Below are 21,557 nucleotides of genomic sequence, written 5' to 3' on the forward strand. Positions count from 1 at the left end.
CACACATACACACATCATATCACATCCCAAAGTACATTAGAATTATAAAGCAATTGAGAAGTGAAGTAACTGACTTCCTGTTATATAATTCCTCTCAAAAATGGGAAATGCCCTGTCACTTCATTCACAGTTACATATATAACATCATTCTACCAAAGCCCCCTTTCATCTGCCCACAGAATCACTAAGTAAAAACTGGTTAAGTGCTTCCATAAAATGTTATTATTGCAGGAAAAAACTTCAACAATCAAAAAAGCTCAGTCCTGGCCCGGAGTTTGACCTACTGGTAGAGTGCTCACGTAGCATGTATGAAGTCCCAGGTTAAAGTCCTTGGTACCACATACATAGATGTATGTGGTTCAGTGGTAGAGCTCTAGCCTTGAGAAAACCCACGGGCAGTGCTCAAGATCTGAGTTTAAGACCCAGGAATGGCAAAAAAAACCCTCAATTCTTTCTCTTCCATTTATAGCAGATCAATTTTAAATTATAGAGACCACTGCTATGGGGTTTCATTTCATATTTTCAACGTTTAGCACCTTAATTTACTATTTGGTTATTTCATTGTTGAATTAAAAAAATCATGTTTACCTTATGGGAAAAACACCCATGTATTAGCTCAGCCAACACTGATTTTCCTCTTTTTGTTTCCTATGTTATTTTTTGGCACTCTCAGAATTTAATTTTGCTTTCCACTGATGGGTACTATTGCATAGAGTTTAAAATTGGGATAATCCTGATTCATAAAGCTTTAAACCATTATTCTTAATTTATTTGCAGATTAAATGCTCCTGGTTTAACATTTCATTTAGTGTACCACGTGGGATGTATCAGTCTTTGAAATTATAGTCTGTTGAACCTCGTATGAAAATTTGAGTATGTTGTCATTCCTATCTAAAAATGTGTAAATGATTATTAAAATGTATGTATAGAAAAAAGACAGAAGAGAGAATTAATTAGTTGACCAGATTCCTTTGGCCTTCGCATTTTTTTTCTTCCCTGCTGCCTTGGAGATACTTGAGAAACTGAAGTGGGAATATTGCTAATTTGAAGCCAGCATGGGGTACATCACAAGACCTTATCACAAAAACCAAAACAAAACAAAACAAAAAAATTTATGCACCAAACCTCAGAACTAAGTGCATGAAGCAAAACTAAAGCAAGAAATAAAGAGAGAAATAAACTTCAGCATAACAAAAGTATCCCCACTTTTTGTAGTACTGGAGATTGCACCCAGAGCATCCTGCATGCAAGCATTCTACCACTTGAGCCACACCCATAGTCTTTTCCTTTATATTTTTTGCCAGTCCTGGGGCTTGAACTCAGGGCCTAAGCACTGTCCTTGGGCTTTCTCCACAGTAGCACTCTACCACTTGAGCTACAGTACCACTTCTGGCATTTCTATGTATGAAGTACCAAGGAATTGAACCTGAAACTTAATGCATACTAGGTAAGTACTCTACCATTAGGCATGTTCCTGACCCCTGTATTTTTTTGCCAGTCCTGGGCTTGAGCTCAGGGCCTGAGCACTGTCCTTGGACTTTCTCAGGGCTAGAGCTCTACCACTTGAGCCTCAGCACCACTTCTGGCAATTGAACCCGGGTCTTCGTGCATGCTACGTAAGCACTCTACCACTAGGCCAAACTCCTGGCCCCTATATTTTGTTTTTGAAATAGTCTTCCTAATTTTTTCCAGGACTAGCCTCATATTTCTGGTCCTCCTGCCTCTGCCTCCCAAGTAACTGGGATTACAGTTGTGCATATAATGACTAGCTCAGTCCTCCACCTTCTTTAATGAAGAAAACAACCAGGCAGAAGGTCAACAAAGAACTAGAGAGCTGCACAATACTACAGAGCAATTGGACCTCTACAGTACACTTCACACTGCAGCAATATATACATTTTTCTCAATTGTACCTGCAATAGTTGTCAAGACTGCAAAGAACTCTTAATGAATTGAGGAAAATTGGGCATACATACTTTCCTTTTTAATCACAATGGAATGAAACTGGAAATCAATAGCACAAAGAAAACAGGAAGCTCCACCAATATGTGGAAAGTTAGCAAAACATTCTTAGAACAAGAATGTTCTTGGGACAAAGAAATCACATGGAAAATTAGTATCTTGAGGAAATGAAAATGAAAACACATGATGGCAAAGATGAAGGATGAAGTAAAAGCAGTTCTCAGAGCAGGGCTAATCTAAGTTTATATGTCAAAAAAAGAAGAAAGTTCTCAAATAACTTAAATTTGAACCTTAAGAAACTAGAAAGGAAAGATCAACTAAAGCTAAAACAAGCAAAAGGCAGTAAAAATAAATAAATATTAGCATAGAGATAAATGAAATAGGCAATAAGTAAAACAAGGGCTAGGAATTTAGCCTAGTGGTAGAGTGCTTGCCTAGCATGCACAAAGATCCAGATTTGATTCCTCGCTACCACAAACATAGAAAAAAAAAGCCAGAAATGGTGTTGTGGCTCAAGTGGTAGAGCTCTAGCCTTGACAAATCCCAAGGACAGTGCTCAGGCCCTGAGTTCAAGGCTCAGGACTGGCAAAGAAAACAACAAAACAAAGAGTCATTTTGAAAAAAAAATGACATTTGGCTAGATTAAGAAAGAAAAGGCTGGGAGTTTGCCCTAGTGGTAGAGTGCTTGCGTAGCATGCATGGAGACCTGTGTTCAATTAATCTGTACCACATACATAGAAAAAGCAGGAAGTAGTGCTATGTATGGCTCAAGTGGGAGAGCTCTATCCCTGAGAATGTCCAAGGACAGTGCTCAGGCCCTGAGTTCAAGCCCCAGAACTGGATGGTTTGCCAGGTGCCAGTGGCTCACACCTATAATCCTAACTACACAGGAGGCTGAGATCTGAGGGTGGAAATTCAAAGCCATTCTGGGCACTCAAGTCTATGAGACTCTTATCTCCAATTAACCACCAGAAATGCCAGAAGTGGCACTGTGGCTCAAGTGGTAAAGTTTTTGTCTAGGCCCAGAGTTCAAGCCTCAGGATAACAAGCAAGCAAGCAAGCAAGCAAGCGAGCGAGCGAGCAAGCGAGCAAGAAAGCAAGACGGAAGGAAGGAAGGAAGGAAGGAAGGAAGGAAGGAAGGAAGGAAGGAAGGAAGGAAGGAAAGAAGGAAGGAAAGAGGGAGGGAGGGAGGGAGGGAGGGAGGGAGGGAGGGAGGAGAGCAAGCCCGGCTGGTGGCTCATGCCTTCAATCCTAGTTACTCAGGAAGCTGAGAGCTGACGATCATGGTTAAAAGCCAGCCTGGGCACTAAAATGTCCATGAGACTCTTATCTCCAATTAACCACTAGAGAAATTGGGAAGTAGAGGAGCTGTGGTTCAAGGGGTAAGGTGGTAGCCTTGAGCTGAAGAGCTCAGGGAAAATACCCGGGCCCTGATTTCAAGAGAGAGAGAGAGAGGCCCTGATTGAGAGAGAGAGAGAGAGAGAGAGAGAGAGAGAGAGAGAGAGAGAGAGAGAGAGAGAGAGAGAGAGAGATCTAAAAGCAGAAATGGAAGATATTTGGCATGGTGGCTTACACCTGTAAGAGAGAGAGAGAGAGGGGAGAGGGAGAGGGAGAGGGAGAGAGAGGGAGAGGGAGAGAGAGAGAGAGGGAGAGGGAGAGGAAGAGAGGGAGAGGAAGAGGGAGAGGGAGAGGGAGAGGGAGAGGGAGAGGGAGAGAGAGAGGGAGAGAGAGAGAGAGAGAGAGAGAGAGAGAGAGGAGAGAGAGAGAGGAGAGAGAGAGAGAGAGAGAGAGAGAGAGAGAGATATCTAAAAGCAGAAATGGAAGATATCTGGCATGGTGGCTTATACCTGTAATGCCACCTAATTTGGAAATGGAGACCGGGAGGATCACATTTGAATGGCAGCCTAGGTAAAATCTAGCTAGCTTGGGAGATTTCATGCTCCAAGATGGCCCAGACACAAATATGAGATCCTATCCTCAAAATAAAGTAGAAAGTGCTGGGCCAATGAGCCTTCATGGCTCACACCTGTAATCGTAGCTACCCAGGAGGCTGAGATCTGAGGATCGCGGTTCAAAGCCAGCCTGGGTACTAAAGTCCATGAGACTCTTATCTCCAATTAACTGCCATAAAACCAGAGGTGGCGCTGTGGCTCAAGGGGTCGGGTGGTATCCTAGAGTTGTAGAGCTCAAGGACAGCACTCAGAGTTTAAGTCCGAAGAAGAAGAAGAAGAAGAAGAAGAAGAAGAAGAAGAAGAAGAAGAAGAAGAAGAAGAAGAAGAAGAAGAAGAGGAGGAGGAGGAGGAGGAGGAGGAGGAGGAGGAGGAGGAGGAGGAGGAGGAGGAGGAGGGAGGAGGAGGAGGGGGAGGGGGGAGGGGGAGGGGGAGGGGAGGGGGAGGGGAGGGGGAGGGGGAGGGGGAGGGGGAGGGGGAGGAGGAGGAGGAGGAGGAGGAAGAGGAAGAAGAAAAGGAAGAGGAAGAGGAAGAATAGGAAGAGGAAGAGGAACAGGAAGAGGAAGAAGAGGAAGAGGAAGAAGAAGAAGAAATAGACAACCTGCACATAAAGTTGAAAGCCTCAAGTAAAGAAGAAAACATTGTAAAAGTAAAAGAAACCTAGCTGTAATCCTAGCTACTCAGGAGGCTGAGATCTGAGGATTTCAGTTCAAATCCAGCCCAGGCATTAAAATCCCTGAGATACTTATCTCCAATTGAACACCAGAAAACCAGAAGTGGCGCTGTGGCTCAAGGGGTAAAGCAGTAATCTTGAGCTGAAGAGCTCAGGAACAGCGCCCAGGCCCAGAGTTTAAGCCCCACGATGGACAAAAACATAAAACAAACAAAATAAAGAAAATCTGATTGAACTAATTTAACAACATAACTAATTTAACAAATAAAATTCCAGAACTGTGTAGCCTCATTGAAGAATTCTACCAAGCATTTCAAGAGTGAATCTTGAAATTCTGCTGCAAAAAAAAAGATGGCCCGACAAGGGAAAATATGCAATTGTTGCATGAGTTGGATGGGAGTATACATGGAAAGCAGAGAGATCCTTAAAAGAGTCTGTGACATTATTCAGGCAAGGGAATCTAGAGACAGGACCACATCAGACATATTCATTAGAAAGTGATTGTATCAATAGAATTGAGAGGGAGAGGAAAAAAATGTAGAAGTAACTCTGATTTTGAATTTGCCAACTGAGACCTCTGATATATTTAGCAAAAATAAGGAATTCAGAAAAGGAAGTGATTTAGGAGGGGTGAATTTTGCTTTGACATTGCTAAATTGACATTGCTACAGGTGACAAAGGGACAGTATGAATATCCAGAAGGCAATCAGAAGCCCAGTCTAGAATTCTGAAGAGAAGTGAAAGCCTTCTCTTCTGAGGTGATTCAAAGTAGACATGTTTATAAACGACAGCCCATAAATCAAATCAAACCCACCGCTACCTGTCTTCAGAGAGGTTTAGCTCTAAATAGGTTTACTTTTTTACCTTTTAAATGTTTAATTAAGTGGTTACATAATTGCCTTAATTTTGCAGAGACAAAACGATTCACTGTCTGACTTCCAAGAAACATCTGCTAACCTCCAGTGGAAACTATGAGTATGTGATGTTGAGCAAGCCAGCAAAGACGAGGGCCAAGCATCATGTTTGAGGAAGAGAATAGAAAGAGGTAAAACCACAATGAAGCAGAGGAAGAAATGGAGAGAAGAGAGCATTGCAGAAAACATGGGTAGGCCACAGCCGACAGGCACTGCGCAGAGGGATGAGGACCAGCACGGATAGAACAGTGATAATTCAGCTGTGGGGGCAGACTGTCAGAGATTACCAAGTGGGTAGATAATGAGCAGGCTGGAAGGCTGTGTTGACTGTTCTTTGAAGATTAATGGAGTGAGTCAGCAGAACATGGTCTCTGGCATGGAAGACTGAGAAGGTGCTTTTAGAATGGAAGAGATCTGAATTCTTTTATGATCCTGGAAAGGAAGTGACCAAAGAACAGTAAAAGAGGCAAATAAAATTCTAGAACTCCTTGGCTTCACTGGAAAATTCTACTAAGCATTTAAAGCAAAAATGTTTGCAGAGGGTAATTTGGGGTGGGGCCTAGGGTGCAAGTCAGAGAGACTGTTGGCAGGGAACAGGATGATTCCTCGGCCATGGCAGGAGGCTGGGAAAAGGAGATCTGACATTGTGGTGATGAGTAGCAAATGATAATAAAAGACCTTTTCTCCTGTAAATATGAAAGGCAGAACAATAAAGGTTATCCAAGGCCTGGAGATACTCCATAAAGAGGCAGACCTAGAGGGTGAGGAAAGCTGAACACAGAGTGAGTTTAGTGGAAGGAACTGAAAGAACCAAAGATTGAACTCACAAAAAAAGGATTTCCAAATGTAAAATCTTGAAAGTGAAACTACGGTTGAGTGATTCAACATGTAGGAAAGAGGTTGATTGACAGTAAAAATGGAAATAACTGGCAGAAGAAATGGAGGGTTTCATATAATCTTTTATTGCTGCATATAAACACTTTATTTGCAAAGGTGATATACAGAGGGGTTGCAGTTACATAAATGATGTAATGCGTACATTTCATTTTTTTTGTCGGGGTGATGTATAGACGGGTTACAGTTACATTCGTCAAGTAGTGGGTGCATTACTTCTTGAACATTGATACCCCTTCTCATGTTTTTCTCCACTTTCCCTCCTCTGCCCCCTTCATATAATCTTAAGAAAGAAAAGATAAACAGAGGCACTGAGAAATAACCAATCCAACATCAAAATTGGGATTGAGATTGGAACCCAGGTCTGTGACTACTATCCATTCAGTTACTAGTCTTCTGGAAGGTATACAGAAATCTGGTAGAAATGGGGTAAAAATCATGGTGTACATAGCCAGGTGCCGATGGCACACACCTGTAATCCTAGCTACTTGAGACTCTAAGATTGTTAGGACCACAGTTCAAGGTCAGCCCTGTTAGGAAAGTTCAAAAGACCACTTCTCAATGAAAAGCTAGGCGAGGTGACCCACATCTGTTATCCTAGCTACATGGGAAGCCTAACATAAATTGATAGTTTCCATGCCTGCTCAGGAAGGGAGGGAAATCCTATCTGGAAGAATAATCAGCAGCCAGGAGCTGGTGGCTCATGCCTGTAATCCCAGCTACTCAGGAGGCTGAGATTTTTTTTTGGTCGGTTGGTGGGGCTTGAACTCTGGGCCTGGGCACTGTCCCTGAGTTCTTCAGCTCACGGGTGCTGCTCTACCCCTTGAGCCACAGCGCCACTTCTGATTTTCTGGTCATTAATTGGAGATAAGTGTCTCACAGACTTTAGTGCCGGGGCTGGCGTTGAACCGCAGTCCTCAGATCCACAGAAAAATTTGGTGTGTAACAGCACCTGCTTAGCAAGTGTGATACCCTGCATTCAAACCCAGAACCACCAAAAAGAAAAAGGATCATATGGACTGAGCTGAGCACCAAGTGGCTCATCCCTGTGATCCTAGTGACTCAGGTAAATGAAACGGAAGGATCATGGTTCAAAGTGAGCCTGAGCAGGTAAGTCTGTGAGACTCTTATCTCTAATTAGCTACCAAAAAGCTAAAAATGAATATGTGGCTCAAAGTGGCAGAGTGCTAACTTGGAACACAAAAGTTCAGGATCAGCACAAATGATGGTATGGAGGGAGCAGGATGATACACAAAGGTATGAGGCACAAGGAAAATACACAGCTAATTTCAACTTAAATCGGGAGCTGAATTCTAGAAAATGTAATCTGTAGGAATCAGGTTCATAATTTAGGGACTTAATTTTTATGCTGGTAGTGGGGCTTGAACCTTGGATACTTGCTCAGTTTTTTCACTTATGACTGGTACTCTACCACTTGAGCCACACCTTAAGTTCCATCTTTTTCTGCTTAATTGGTGAGTATCTCAGAACCTAGATTGTCAGATCTCAGCCTCTTGAGTAGCCACGATTTGGGGTGTGAATCACAGTGCCCAACTGGGATTTCTTTTTTTTTTCTTGGAGCCACTTTTGGTTACTTAGAGGCTGCTGGTGTGCAGTGTAGTATTTGCAGAACACTTTCACTTCATCTCTTATTAGCTTCCTGAGTGGCTACTCTTTTGCAGCAGAAAGAAACAGACTCAAAGATTCTAATTTGCCTGTGTGCTCACACAGGAAACAACAAAGACAGGCATACAGTCTAAAAATCATGTCCTTTGTTGAGCCACCTGACTAAACGCGAACCCATCTCCGGTGTTGAAGACGTAAACTTTAACTTCAGTATCTTCAGCCCAAGATGGCTAGCAACAGAATTAGGTTCTCTGGGAGAGTGAGGAGCCCCAGAAGTCTGAAACCATAGCCTTGGAGAAAAAAATATTCTTTTGATTTTTGTTTGTTTGTTTTGGATTTGTGCCTGTCTTGGGACTTGAGCTCAAGGCCTGCACACTATCCCTCAGCCTCTTTTGCTTATAAGTAGCATTCTACCACTTGAGACACAGTTACACCTTGCAGCTTTTTCTGAGCAGTTTATTGGAGATAAACTGCTTAGGCTTTCCTTCCTGTGCTGTCTTCTAACCACAGTCCTCAGATCTCAGCCTCCTGAGTCACTAGGTTTAAAAGGATGAGCCACCTATGCCGACTACATTTATTTTTTGCAGTGCTGGAGGTTGGATTCAAGGCCTCACGCATGGCAGACAAATATACTACCAATGAGGCACATCTCCACTACTAAGAATGCTGAAAGAAGCTAGGGTTAGAGGCCAGGAGTTTGGCCTAGTGGTAGAATGCTTGACTAGCATGTGCAAAGACCCAGGTTCAATTCCTCTGTACCACATACATAGAAAAAAAAAGCCATAAGTGGTGCTGTGGCTCAAATGGCAGAGCTCTAGCCTTGAGAAAGCCGAAGGACAGTACTCAGGCCCTGCCTTCAAGTCCCAGGACTAGAAAAAAAAGAAGCTAGGTTTATAACATTTTTGTGCCATGAAGGAATTCATTAGGAAAGCTAGAAGTGCTGTACTAAAAATTACAATACAAGCAATATAGGTGTAGAACATTGGTAGAGCATTTGTTTTCCATATACAAGGTCTTGGGTTCAATCCCCATACCACAAGAAAACTAAATGTCATTTTTTTTTACCAGTTCTGGGGTTTGAACTCAGGATATGGGCACTGTCCTTGGACACTTTTTGCTCAAGGCTAGCACTCTGCCACTTGGACCACAGCACCATTTCTGGCTTTTTCTGAGTATGTGCTACCGAGGAATTGATCCTGTGGCTTTGTGCATGCTAGGTGAGAACTCTACGACTAGGCTATGCTCCTGACCCCCTAAATGTCATTTTCTGTTCCATTCTGGTACATGCCCGCTTATAGGAGACCAAACAGAAATAATTACCATTGCACTGGCAGTTGAAGGCCTGGTTCTGAAAGGAAGTAATTCATTTTTTAAGAAGCAAGTAAGTTAGGAAAGGTAGCTGGTAACAACAGATACAGTGGCACAGAGAGGAACCCATTGGCCCACTTGGTGAACAAAACAAGTAGCACACTTGGAAATCAAGGTCCTATACACAGAGGGTAGTGGAGGTATTTTAAACAAGAAATGCATAGAGTTGGATTGTGTTGTGTTCAGTCCTTAGGAAGGGAAGACTGGGCACCAGAAAATCAGATAGGAGAGGCTGTGCAAGGCAGCCAGTGAGAGAATCTGGCTTAATCTATGAGAAGGAGGCTAGAGAGGAGGGGAGAATTGAAGAGAACATTCTTTTTTTTTTTTTTGCTAGTTCTGGGGCTTGAACTCAGGGCCTGAGCACTGTCCTTGGACTTTCTCAAGGCTAGCGCTCTACCCTTGAGCCACAGCACCACTTCCAGCTTTTTTCTATGTATGTGATGCCAAGGAATCGAACTTGGGTCTTCATGCATGCCAGGCAAGCACTCTACCACTAGGCCAAACTGCCGGCCCAAGAGAACATTCTTTTGGCAGGTTGCTGAGCCCCAGTGAGTGGGATGGCTGACTCATAGCAGGTGCATCTGCTTCCTAGAAACTAACTGCTCTTCAAAAAAGGTCATGCAGTATTATATAGGAACTGTTGTTTTGTTTTTTCTTCCTTCCCCCCACCTTTCTCTCTTTATATTTCTTATCTTTTGAGTCAAAATCTCACGATGTAGTCAAGGCTGACCTTGTACTCTCAAACCTAAGCTTCTCAAGCACTTTATATTACAAGTGTGTGGTCACTACACAAAGCTAAAGGAAATCTTCAGAGCATACAAACTTCAGGTACCGGTAGCTCGGGTCTGTGGGTCCTAGCCACTTAGGAGGCTAAGATCTGACGATCCTGATTTGAAGCCAACTGTAGCAGATAAATCCAAGAGATTCTTAGTTCCAGTTTATCAACAAAAGCCAGAAGTAGAGGTGTGGTTCAAGTGGTAGAGTGCCAGCCTTGAGCAAAAAGCAAAGTGAGAGCACAAGATCTTGAGTTCGATCCCTAGTACCAACACACACACACACACACACACACACACACACACACACACACACACACACAGCATTCCAATTAGTTGTCATCTCTGTGCGGCTTATTACCTCATTGTCTATAAACTTCTCTGTGTCTACCTTTGCTGATACAGATATAGAAAATCAAACCCTTCCTTTGAAACTGTGATTTTCTATGTCCCATGCATGGCTTTTCTTTGCTTTCTTATGAGCTATGTGAAAGCTCCTCAGTGCCCTAAACCGTGAGTTCCTTTCACATCATTAGGTCAGAGCACAAATCTAAGTCTGTGAGAAACAGCCTCTTCTTGTTTCTACATTAATTTCATTTCATTCCATACCCCATCTTGTTGGGAAATTTTACTTTAGTGATTCTCGAAGTCTATCCACACTATGGGAAGCTTTCAGAGTGCCCAAGTGAAGAGCATACATCTGGCCATGATGGTTTATGGCTATGTAGAAGTTTCTCTTCAGCCATTCATTTTCCACAGTTTGTTGCTGCTTCTGTGGGAGGCTGGGACATTTGTCAGGTGGCTAGAAGGCCTGCTGCTTCTGTTCCATTTCCTGTCACATGCCAGGGGCCACCCCTCTTCAGGAAAGTACCAGCTCCTCAGGGTGCTAGTAGAAAGCAGGACCCAGAGACACAGTCGTCTCCCTCCTTCCCCTGTGTAAGCTGTACTTCACCTTTGAGGCAATGAAGCATAGACCTGGCTTTTCAATCTACACCCTGTCAAAATGAAGCCGGTTGTGTGCTTAAAAGGGAGAATGAAAGGAGGAACAACAAAAGCCTCAGCCTTTGGCACCTAAAGCTACGAGCCGATTGGCAGCTGAGTATGGTTATTAAAACCAAAATCATATTAGAATATAGCAGTATTAAACCTTACATCTGTTTAAATGCTTAATTTGTCTCAGTGCGGGTGGCTCACACCTCTAATCCTAGCTATACAGGAGACTGGCATTTGAAAGAGTATGCTCAGAAGTCAGCAGAGGCACACTCCCTCTCCAAAATAACCAATAAAAGACAGGAGTGGAGGCATGGCTCAAGTGCTAGAACACCAGTGGACCAAGCAATACCAAGCAAGCATGAGGTCCTAGGTTCAAACTCCGGCAACAGAAAAAATAAAATCAAATGCTTAATTTGGCAATACTAGCATGTAGTCAGTCTTCAAAGTATTTACATAGAGAGATGGTGAAAGTAATGGTGCTGGCATTCCCCTTATCTTCAGGGCTTACAGAATAGATCATGGATTCAGGTGTGGCTTTATGAGCAAGTGAATATGCAGGTAGAGGGCCATATTTGGGTTTCCATGAGTACATGTGTTAGGTGATGTAGAAGAAATTCATGCGAAAATAAAAGCCAAGTAAACATCTGGTACAGACAATGCTAAAGGGAAATACTATTACTCTACTGAAAAGTGTTTTCAACTCGAAATGTTGAGCAGAGTGAGATGTTATTAAAGAATCGTGTACAGTTGTTTTAGCCTTCATTCCTGGGGCTTAAACTCAGGGCCTGAGCACTGTCCTCGGACAGTTTTTGCTCAAGGCTAGCGTTCTGCCACTTGAGCCATAGCACCACTTATAGTTTTTTCTGTGTATATGGATGGTACCAAGGAATCAAACCAGTGTTTTTGTGCATGCTAAGCAAGCACTGTACCACTAGGCAACACTCCCATCCCATATGGTTTTGGGTTTTTTATTTTTTGTGCTGGTACTGGGGCTTAAACTCTAGGTCTTCCACTCAGCTTTTTTGTTTTTTCTATCAGTCATGGGGCTTGAACTCTGGGCCTGGGTGCTGTCCCTGAGCTCTTCAGCTCAACACTACTGCCCTACCCTTGTGTGCGTGTGTGCCTATTGTAGGACTTAAATTCTGGGCCTAGGTGCTATTCCTGAGCTTTTAAGCTCAAGGCTAGCACTCTAACTCTTGATCCACTGCTTTATTTTATGGTTAATTAAAGGTAAGAGTTTCAAAGACTTTCCTTCCGTGGGCTGGCTTCAAACTTTGATCCTTAGATCTCAGCTTCCTGAGTAGCTACGATTACAAGTATGAACAACCAGCAACCCAGCTTTGTTTTCTTTTAGCCAGGATCTCTGAAACTCACCTCAAAATCACAGTCCTCTGTAATTCTAGCTACTCAGGAGGCTGACATCTGAGGATCAAGGTTCAAAGCCAGCCCGGGCACAAGAGAACCTAAGATTCTTATCTCCGATTAACCTCTAGAAAATGAAAAGTGGGGCTTGCTTTAAGGGTAGGGCCATAGCTTTGAGCTGAAGAGCTCAGGGACAGTGCCCAGGCCAAGTTCAAGCCCCATGACCCACAAAAAAAAATCATAGTCCTCCTGTACACCTTATCATGACCAGCTGCACATAAAGATTTGATACATATATTACATAATGTTTAAATCAGATTAAGTAAATTCAACTCCTAAACCTTTCTTATTTCTTTCTGGTGAAAATTTTCTAAATGTTTCCTTATGGCTTTTTGAACTGTGTATGACTATCTCTCTTTGCCTACCCTGCAATAGCACAGGCAGTACTGGGGTTTGAACACATGTCCCTGTGCTTGCTAGGCAGGCACTCTAGCTCCTTGCTCCTTCTGGCAGGCTAACTTGGTTTCCATTGATTAACTGCTCCCCCTCCCCTACCTCTCACCACAGGCAGCCCCTGCATGTGGCCTCCAGCTGTTTCTCAGCTCCCCTTGGGATGCTCGGGATTCTCATAGTCACTCTCACTTGTGGGGTTGCTGCTTCTGCCTACACTGCCTGGGGACTAGAACAGCTGAAACACCAAAGTGTAGTGGGACTTGGGGTTAGAATATTTCTTGAAGGTTTAGTGCCAAGTCCTTGGGGAATTTTGATTCTTCACACTTTTGTACTTGTCAGAGGGTCTACCATCCCATAAAGGCAGGCAAGGAAATTCGGGTGACCTTGAGGACTTTTTCATCTAATTAGATATAAAGAACATTCAAAAGTGGCATAGCAAACTGGAGGTTTGACTCATATGGTATAGAAGCAACCTTGAGTAAAAGAGTCAAGAGAGCACTGTGCTCTGAGTTCAAGCCCTAGCACCAACACCAAAAAAATAAGAGTAAACCAGCTGCTGACAGCCAGCCTAGAAAGGAATTCCGTGAGACTCAGCTCCAATTGATCAGCAAAAAGTCAGAAGTGTAAGTATGGTCCACATAGTAAAGTACCAGCCTTGAGTGGAAAAGTCAAGTGAGACCATCAAGCCCCATACTGGCATACACACACACACACACACACACACACACACACACACACACACACCCTGAAAGTTTAGATGTGACAGAGTCCCAACCTGGAGCAAAAAGAGTAAGGAACAGAACCCAGAATCTAAGTTCAAGCCCTGGTAATGGCACATACACACAATAATAATAATAATAATAATAGTAATAATAATAACCATGTTCACAGCAACATAATGATTTTTAGGGTCTTTTTACTATGCAAATTCTATGCCACCAGCCCTAGCATTATTCACAACAGTCAAAAGGTAGAAACAAGCATGGATGAATGGATCAAGAAAATACGTATTTTGCTAGAAGTGTATCTCAGTCATAGAACCCATGCTTAGCATGCATGAAGCTCAGAGTTTATCCTTAGCACTGAAAAAAAAAGTTTATGTCCACATAATGGAACATCATTCAGCCTTAAAATGAAGAAAAGTCAGGCTGGGAGTTTTCCCTAGGGGTAGAGTGCTTGCCTAGCATTCACGAAGACCCAGGTTCAATTTCTCGGTACCACATCCATAGAAAAATCCAGAAGTGGTGTTATGGCTTGGGCTGTATAGATATAACATTGAGAAATCCCAAGGACAGTGCTCAGGCCCTGAGTTCAAGTCCAGGGCTAGTAAAAAAAATGAAGATAAGTCAGGTACATGCGACAGCCCAGATGGATCTGAAGAACATGTGCTAAGAGAAATAAAGTAGACACAAAGGGACAAATAGTGCATGATTCCACTTCTAAGAAGCACCCAGAATCATAAAATTCATAGACAAAAAAGTGGATTGGTGGTTATCAGCAGCCAAGCAAGAGCCAAAGCTCCTGAGTTCAAGCCCCAGTACCAGCATGAGAGGGGGTGGGGGCAGGGAATGGAGTATTTAGAGGAGTTTTGGAGACGTGTTTATCATTTTATTACTGGCACAGAACAGGAACAAGGTGATCTCTTAAATTTTTGGCTGCTTTCCTTAAGATAAGAAGAAAGCATTGCTTGTTTGAGAGGCAGTTTGCCTTCCATGCAAGATGGCTATCAGTGAATCTTTTTTTTTTCTCCTGCAAACAGGAGATTGTGAAGGGACTATAGCAGAAAATGGCTCTGATCAGAGGACTGAAATACAAAGTCGAGAGAATTTTAGTCATTGTTTTTCTGATGATGTTGAGCATCTTTAAGATGGTGACTTGTTTGTATTCATTTTTGTCCAGGGCCTCTTTTTCCATGGTTTCACTTATCTGTGGTCAATCTTGACCTGAAACTACTAAATAGAAAATTCCCAAAATAGGGCTGAGAGTTTGGCCTAGTGGTAGAGTGTACTTGCTTGCCTAGCATGCACAAAGCCCAGAGTTCAATTCCTCAGTACCAAATACACAGAAAAAGCCAGAAGTGGCTCAAGTGGTAGAACCCTGCCTTGAGATAGCCCAAGGACAGTGCTCAGGCCTTGAGTTCAATTCCCAGGACTGGCAAAAAGAAAAAAAGAAAATTCCAGTAATCACTCAAAAGTTTTCAATTGTATCTATTTGGAGTGGTATAATAAGCTCTCATGCCATCCTACTTTTACCTGCCCAGCATATGAATCATGCATTTTTAGTATATCCACACTGTATATACTAGGTGCTTGTTCAGCATTTGGGAGCCATTCTAGTGATCAGAGCAATTGTGATTGTACTGGTGGTAATTTTACTAAATAGTTGCCTCAACCTCTCAGAGTAGTCATGCTGGTAGTTTGGATATGCCAAAGAGAATGAGATGTCATAAAATGTTCCTTTAAGTGAAAACCTGTATGTATATATGTATACATTTATGTGTGTATGTATGCATGTATACATGCATGTGTGTATATATATATAATGTGTGTATATATAATGTATGTGTGTATACACACAGAGAGATCACAGGGTTCCACACCAGCTGCAGTTTAAGGCATACATTGGGGATCTTGGTATGTACTCCACCTTCCATTCACATGACCACAGAAGACCATCACATTTCTTGTTTATTGTATTTGGTGCTAGTGTTAGGTCCTGAACTCAGGACTTCAAGCTCTTATTGGATTTTAACTAAAGGCTGGTGCTCTACTACTTGAGCCCTGCCACAGTTTTTACATTCCTTTTTATAAGCATCAACCTCAAAACAAACAAATCTAAGGTAACCGTTTGGAAGGCTTCATACCAGTTGGCTTTAACCTCCCAAGACCATTTATTACTTTGGCACCAAAAACACTTATTATAAAAGTCAATTTTTCTTACAGAAAGCCAGTGAAGAATCACTGTAGCTCCCAACCATGAGACCAAGGTCTTTCCCTTAAGAAATACAAAGATACAGTCAAGTATCTCATTTTTCTTTCCTTTTTCTAAAAAAAAAAGTGTAGTAATATTGGCATTTGAATTCAAGGTCTTGTGCTCTTTTTTTTAATGGGTCATGGGGCTTGAAATTGGCATAGGTGCTGTCCCTGAGCATTTCAGCTCAAGACTAACACCATACCCCTGGGCCTGGGTGTTGTCCCTGAGCTCCTCAGCTCAAGGCTACCACCCTACCCTTGAGCCAAGCCCCACTTCCCGTTTTCTAGAGGTTAATTGGAGATAAGAGTCTCAGGTTCTTTTGTGCCCAGGCTGGCTTTGAATCTGGATCCTCAGATCTCAGCCTCCTGAGTAACTAGGATTACAGGCGTGAGCCACGGCACCCAGCTAAGGTCTTGTGCTCTTACTTTGCTTTTTTTTTGGTCCATCATGGGGCTTGTACTCTGGGCCTGGGCACTGTCCCTGAGCTCTTCAGCTCAACACTAGTGCTATAACACCTTGAGCCATAGCACCACTTCCGGTCTTCAGCTAGTTAAATAGAGATGAGTGTCACAGACTTTTGTGGCTGGCTTTGAACCACCATCCTCAGATCTCAGCCTCCTGAGTAGCTAGGATTATAGGTGTAAGCCATGGGCACCTGGCTCTTACTTTGCTTTTATCTTGTGGTTTTTTTTTTTAATTTTGCTCAAGGTTAGTGCTTATCAACTTGAGTCATGACTCCACTTCTGGCTTTTTTCTTGGTTCATTGGAGAAAAGTGTCCCACAGACTTTCCTGCGTGGGTTGGTTTTGAAATTTGTCCTCAGATCTGAGCTTCTTGGGTAGCTAGAGTTACAGATATGAGCCACTAGCACCCAGTTCAAGCCCCCTTTTTCCTCCAGGCATCTATAGGCAGCTCTCTACTGACCCCCCCCAGGTCCTACAGCCTCCATGTGGAAACTGAGTCTGAAGTATACTAGTGATGCTAGGGATAATTTTGCCCTTCTGCTTTGTGCTGAACCTCCCACTTGCTGAACACCTTCTCCCTGTTTGCAGCCGGAGTTCCTGGCTCTCTCCCACTCCTTATTATCTCCCTGAGAAGGTCAAGAGGGTTAATTATTGATGTCAACATTATAAACCCTGTTACTATTCTTAAAGATAATATGCATTAACCACTGTTTTGAAATTTCTCATTGCCTCAACACTATGGTCTAGTGGTTTTCCACTCTTGATATGCATTACAATTACCTGGAGAGCTCTTGAAAACCACCCAAACCCAGACGCCCTCCCGACCTAATAGCATGAGAAGCGCGATGTAATCATCACTCTCCATCAGGCATAATTGCCTCTCCATGTCTTTGTACGCTATGGGTTCCAGTGCTTGACACACAAAAAGAATCAGCTGGAGAGCTTGGTCAATACCCAGCCCCATCTTTCTCATTCTGCAGCTGGCCTAACAATGGTAGAACTCATAGAAAATTTTAACAAGTTGTTCCTTTAACAAGTTGTTCTCCCATCCCCATTTCCATTCTTTTCTCCATAGCCCATTTTCCTCACATCACCATTTCCCAAAAGATATTCTGAGCCAAGAAATCATGGCTCACCCTTGGAATCCTAGCTACTGAGGAGGGTGAGATCTGAAGGTCAAGGTTGGAAGCCAATCTGAGCAGAAAAACTCAGAGATTCCTATCACTAAATTAGCCAGGAAAAAGCCAGTAGAGCTGTGGATCAAGTGATGGAACCTTGAAAAAAAAGCCAAAGATCAGCACCTAGGCCCTGAGTTTAAGCCCTAGTACCAGCACACGCACACACACACACACAATTTTTTATGTAACTGTAAGCCCCATATATATCACCTTTATAGTAACAATAAAAAATTACATATAAAAATGAATAGGATTTTGTGGTGAGCGTGGATATGTAAAGAATAGAGGAGTTGGTGACTGATGATAGCTGATAAGAGCTCCCAAATGTACTTTCAGTCCTAATCCCTGCAATCTTTGAGTGTTAATTTAGAAAAAAAGCATCTTCACTTTGAGGTAGGACTCATCTGAATTGTCTAGGTGGGCCTTAAATACCATCCTATTGAGTCACAGAGAGGGGGGGGAGGCCTCATAAAGACAAGATAGAAGTGCTGTAGCCAAGAGCTGAAAAGGGGCAAACAATGGATTCTCTCCTAAAACTCTCCCAAGGAGGGAATGGGACCCTGAACACATCCAGAACTGTGACAATACATTTCTGTTGTTCTAAGCTGCCACATTTGTGGGAGTTTGCCATGGCAACCTTAGAAAGTTAATACAGAGAGCCAAGTTGCTTGGTAACTACATGTACAGAACAGCTTCTGGAAACATTTCCTATGCTAATGAGCATTGTTTCTTAACAAAGGCTGAGTGACAAAAGCTATGTACATAAGGTCATATAGGATGAGACTAAATGAAGGGATCACTAGGATATAGAAACAAGAGCTTTATCTTTGTGATTGTTGTTCTTAATGTACTGTTATTTCTTTTGTCTTTTTTTCCCTGTATGGTTAATCTCATGTGGTTACAGTATCTGACTTTGATATCTGGTATACTGTATATATATATTTGTTTATTTGAAATAGGGAAGGGAAGGGGGAAAACAACGATTGGAAGGGGGTAGGTAGGAAAAAGGGAGAAGGGGTATCAATGTGTGAGAAGTAATGTACCTACTACCTGATGAATGTAGCTGTGACCCCTCTATATATTACTCTGACAATAAAAAAAAAACAAAGGCTGAGTGCTCCCAGGAACATAGCTAATGACAGGTGCTACTGTTGCTAGTAGCCATGAACTAAATAAACTAGTATGCAGAATGCAGGCATGCACGTCTTTTATGTGTGAGAGCTGAGTCCATATGTCCACCTACTTCATGTTAGAAGTTACATGTTAAAATATACTATTTATTCATTCCAAATTCATCACCAAGGTGATTGATTATTTAAATAACACATATTTATGGAATGAATATCTACTAGTCAAGGGATTGGCCATACAAGTTTAGAAAGTCAAAAATCACAGAGCTCCATGGCAAAGCACTTGTTTAGCATTCAAAAGCCCAGGGTTCTATCCTAAGCACTATAAAACAACAAAAACAAAAATAAAATAGTTACTCTTGTGAAAACTATATTGAATTAGCAGTAATACCAGTCGGTCAATAAATCAGCACATAAATAGCAGTTAGGGATATATACTACAACGATGATAAACTCAGCCAAAGGGATAGAGAAAGAGCAGGGGAAGGGAGGGCAGAGGCTTTACAGCTGGTGATCAGAGCAGGCAATGAAGCACTTCACTATGTTATTTGCCTAAATTAATTTGCACTTTGAAGAGGAGAAAATTAATCACACAACTATTTCGTGGCCAATACAAAGTGCAGACCTATCTGACACCAAAACCCCCACTTACAGGCACTCTGCCCAGTTGGATGCCATTGAGTCCCTCACTCACCCACACAGTACCCAGCCTGGCCTTCCTATATGTGTTCACTGATCCCCAGTAGACTCGAGGAAGGCTAAATGTAGAAGGTCAGGTAGCAAAGGACATTTCTAATCAGACTAGAGAGTTGCTTGTTGGGCAGTGGTGGCTCTTACCTTAATCCCAACTACTCAGGAGGCTGAGATCAGAGGATCAAGATTGAAGCCAGCCCAGGCAGGAAAATCCAGAAGAGTCTTACCTCCAACTAACCCACCAAAAATCTAAAAGTCAAGCTGTGACTCAGGTGGTAGGGTGCCAATTCTGAGCAGAAAATGCTAAGGGACAGTACCCAAGCTCTAATTGAAGCTTGAGTACTGCCACAACCCCCCCCCCCAAATAGATAATACTTTAACTTATCCTGTTTGGGAGGCAGGTAGAGGATACTGAAATTTCTTTTCTTTTCCAGGATCTCCTCATCTCTTCCTGTTGGCCTGCCTGATCACCTGAGCCCTCAGAGTATATATAGCGAAGGGACTTTCTGTACCTTGGCAGTGCTCAGCTGCATCGCTACATCTTAAATAGCAGGGAGTATGGCAAAGGTGAGTCAAGCAATGCAAACTGGAAGCAGGTTTGCAATGGCATATAGCCCAGTTTCACTACAATATAGGCAGTACAGAGCAGGGTGGGCAGGCGGCCGGGACCAGATCACAGAAGACCTAGAAAGCCATGTCGGCAAGACAGCCTTCATTCCATGCCTTCATTCTGCAACCATAGGACGACAGGTTTGGGGATAATGCAGCAATAACAACGCATCTTTTTCGAGAAAGTAACTGTTCCTTGTCAAATAAGCTGGACTTTTATGAAGGGAAATGTATTTATTTGACCAAAGCAGAAACATTTGACCAAAGCAGAAACACTGGAGCCACCTTCGTAGCAAAGATAGAGAGCTGTTAAAGGCAGACTAGATGGTATGAGCTCAATCAACTCTGAGGACTCAGCTCTAAATCATCTCTCTCCTATCCCTGTTGCCTCTGCCATTCCTACTTTAGATAAACACCTCCCCAAAACTGTTTTGCCTGTGCCTACTTTCACTTCTCTACAGAGAGTTTTAAAAATATTTTCCAGGTGCCAGGACCTATGCAGGAGGCTGAGAGCTGAGGATCAAGATTCCAAGCCAACCCAGGCAGAAAAGTCCATGAGAATCTTACCTCCAATTAACCTCCAAAAAGCCTGAAGTGGACCTATGGCTCAATTGGTAGAATGCCAGCCCTGAGCAAAACAGCTATGGAAGTAGGGCCCTGAGTTTAAGTCACAGTACCACCACAAAAATACATACTATACATGCATGCCTGCATGCATGCATATATGCATACTCTAGTTATGTGAAGTAACTATGGTAGTAATTATACTAGTAAATATTAAGAATTAATCTGAGTTATATTTGATTATTTGTCTTAGGCCATTTTCCAGAAATTCTTGAATTAAAAAAATGTTTCCTCTGCTTATTTTCTCCCTGTAGAACTAGACAGGCTCAGCTGTGCGCTTTTAGCTCACTGTTAGTTGCCATGGTAACCGCCTCCAGTTCTCTGCTCATAGGCCTTTCATTTTTTTCATCTTTTCTTTCACCCACACCTGCCAAAAGCCTGAGACCTCCTTTGCTCCCAGAAAGGGCTCTATCTTGAGTTTGCTCCAGCCTCCATTGGGGATTTGCATAGTATGCAGCACCCCATCACCAGGCCCAGCCTGAGAACAGCTTCCGGTGTTCTCCTAAATGCACATATTGGACTTTCAAATCGTGTTAGGAGTAGGTAAAGTAGCACAAGATAAAAATGCACTCATAGATCAGAGCAGAGAGAGGTGGTTATGTGTTGACTTTGATGCCAGATTGGTTGGTTTGAAATTGGGGCTTTGTGGTATATTTGCTGTTTGACATTGAGCAAGGTACTTACCCTCTTTTAATCTGACTTCTAGAGATGCACTGTATACATACGCTGCTTTGTTATATGGCAAAAAATCAATATATATGCTACAAAATTACTAAAAATGAGGGAAGAGGTGAATTGGGAGGGCTGAATAAGAATGTTGAATGGGGGTGACATTGATCACGATGCACTATAGTTACAAATTGCTATTTTGAATGGCAACTCCTTTGTACAACTACTAAAAGATAATAAAATATATTTTA

General features: G+C 42.5%; 1 pseudogene; it reads left to right on the plus strand.

The window, feature by feature from the left end:
* The window catches only part of LOC150040917 (BTB/POZ domain-containing protein KCTD3 pseudogene), a 36,758-nt pseudogene extending 16,432 nt beyond the window's left edge, over positions 1 to 20,326 (plus strand).
* Positions 20,327 to 21,557: the final 1,231 nt, after the last annotated feature.

The sequence above is a fragment of the Megascapheus bottae genome, chromosome X (assembly GCF_031878675.1).
Source record: "Megascapheus bottae isolate mThoBot1 chromosome X, mThoBot2.hap1, whole genome shotgun sequence".
NCBI lineage: Eukaryota > Metazoa > Chordata > Mammalia > Rodentia > Geomyidae > Megascapheus > Megascapheus bottae.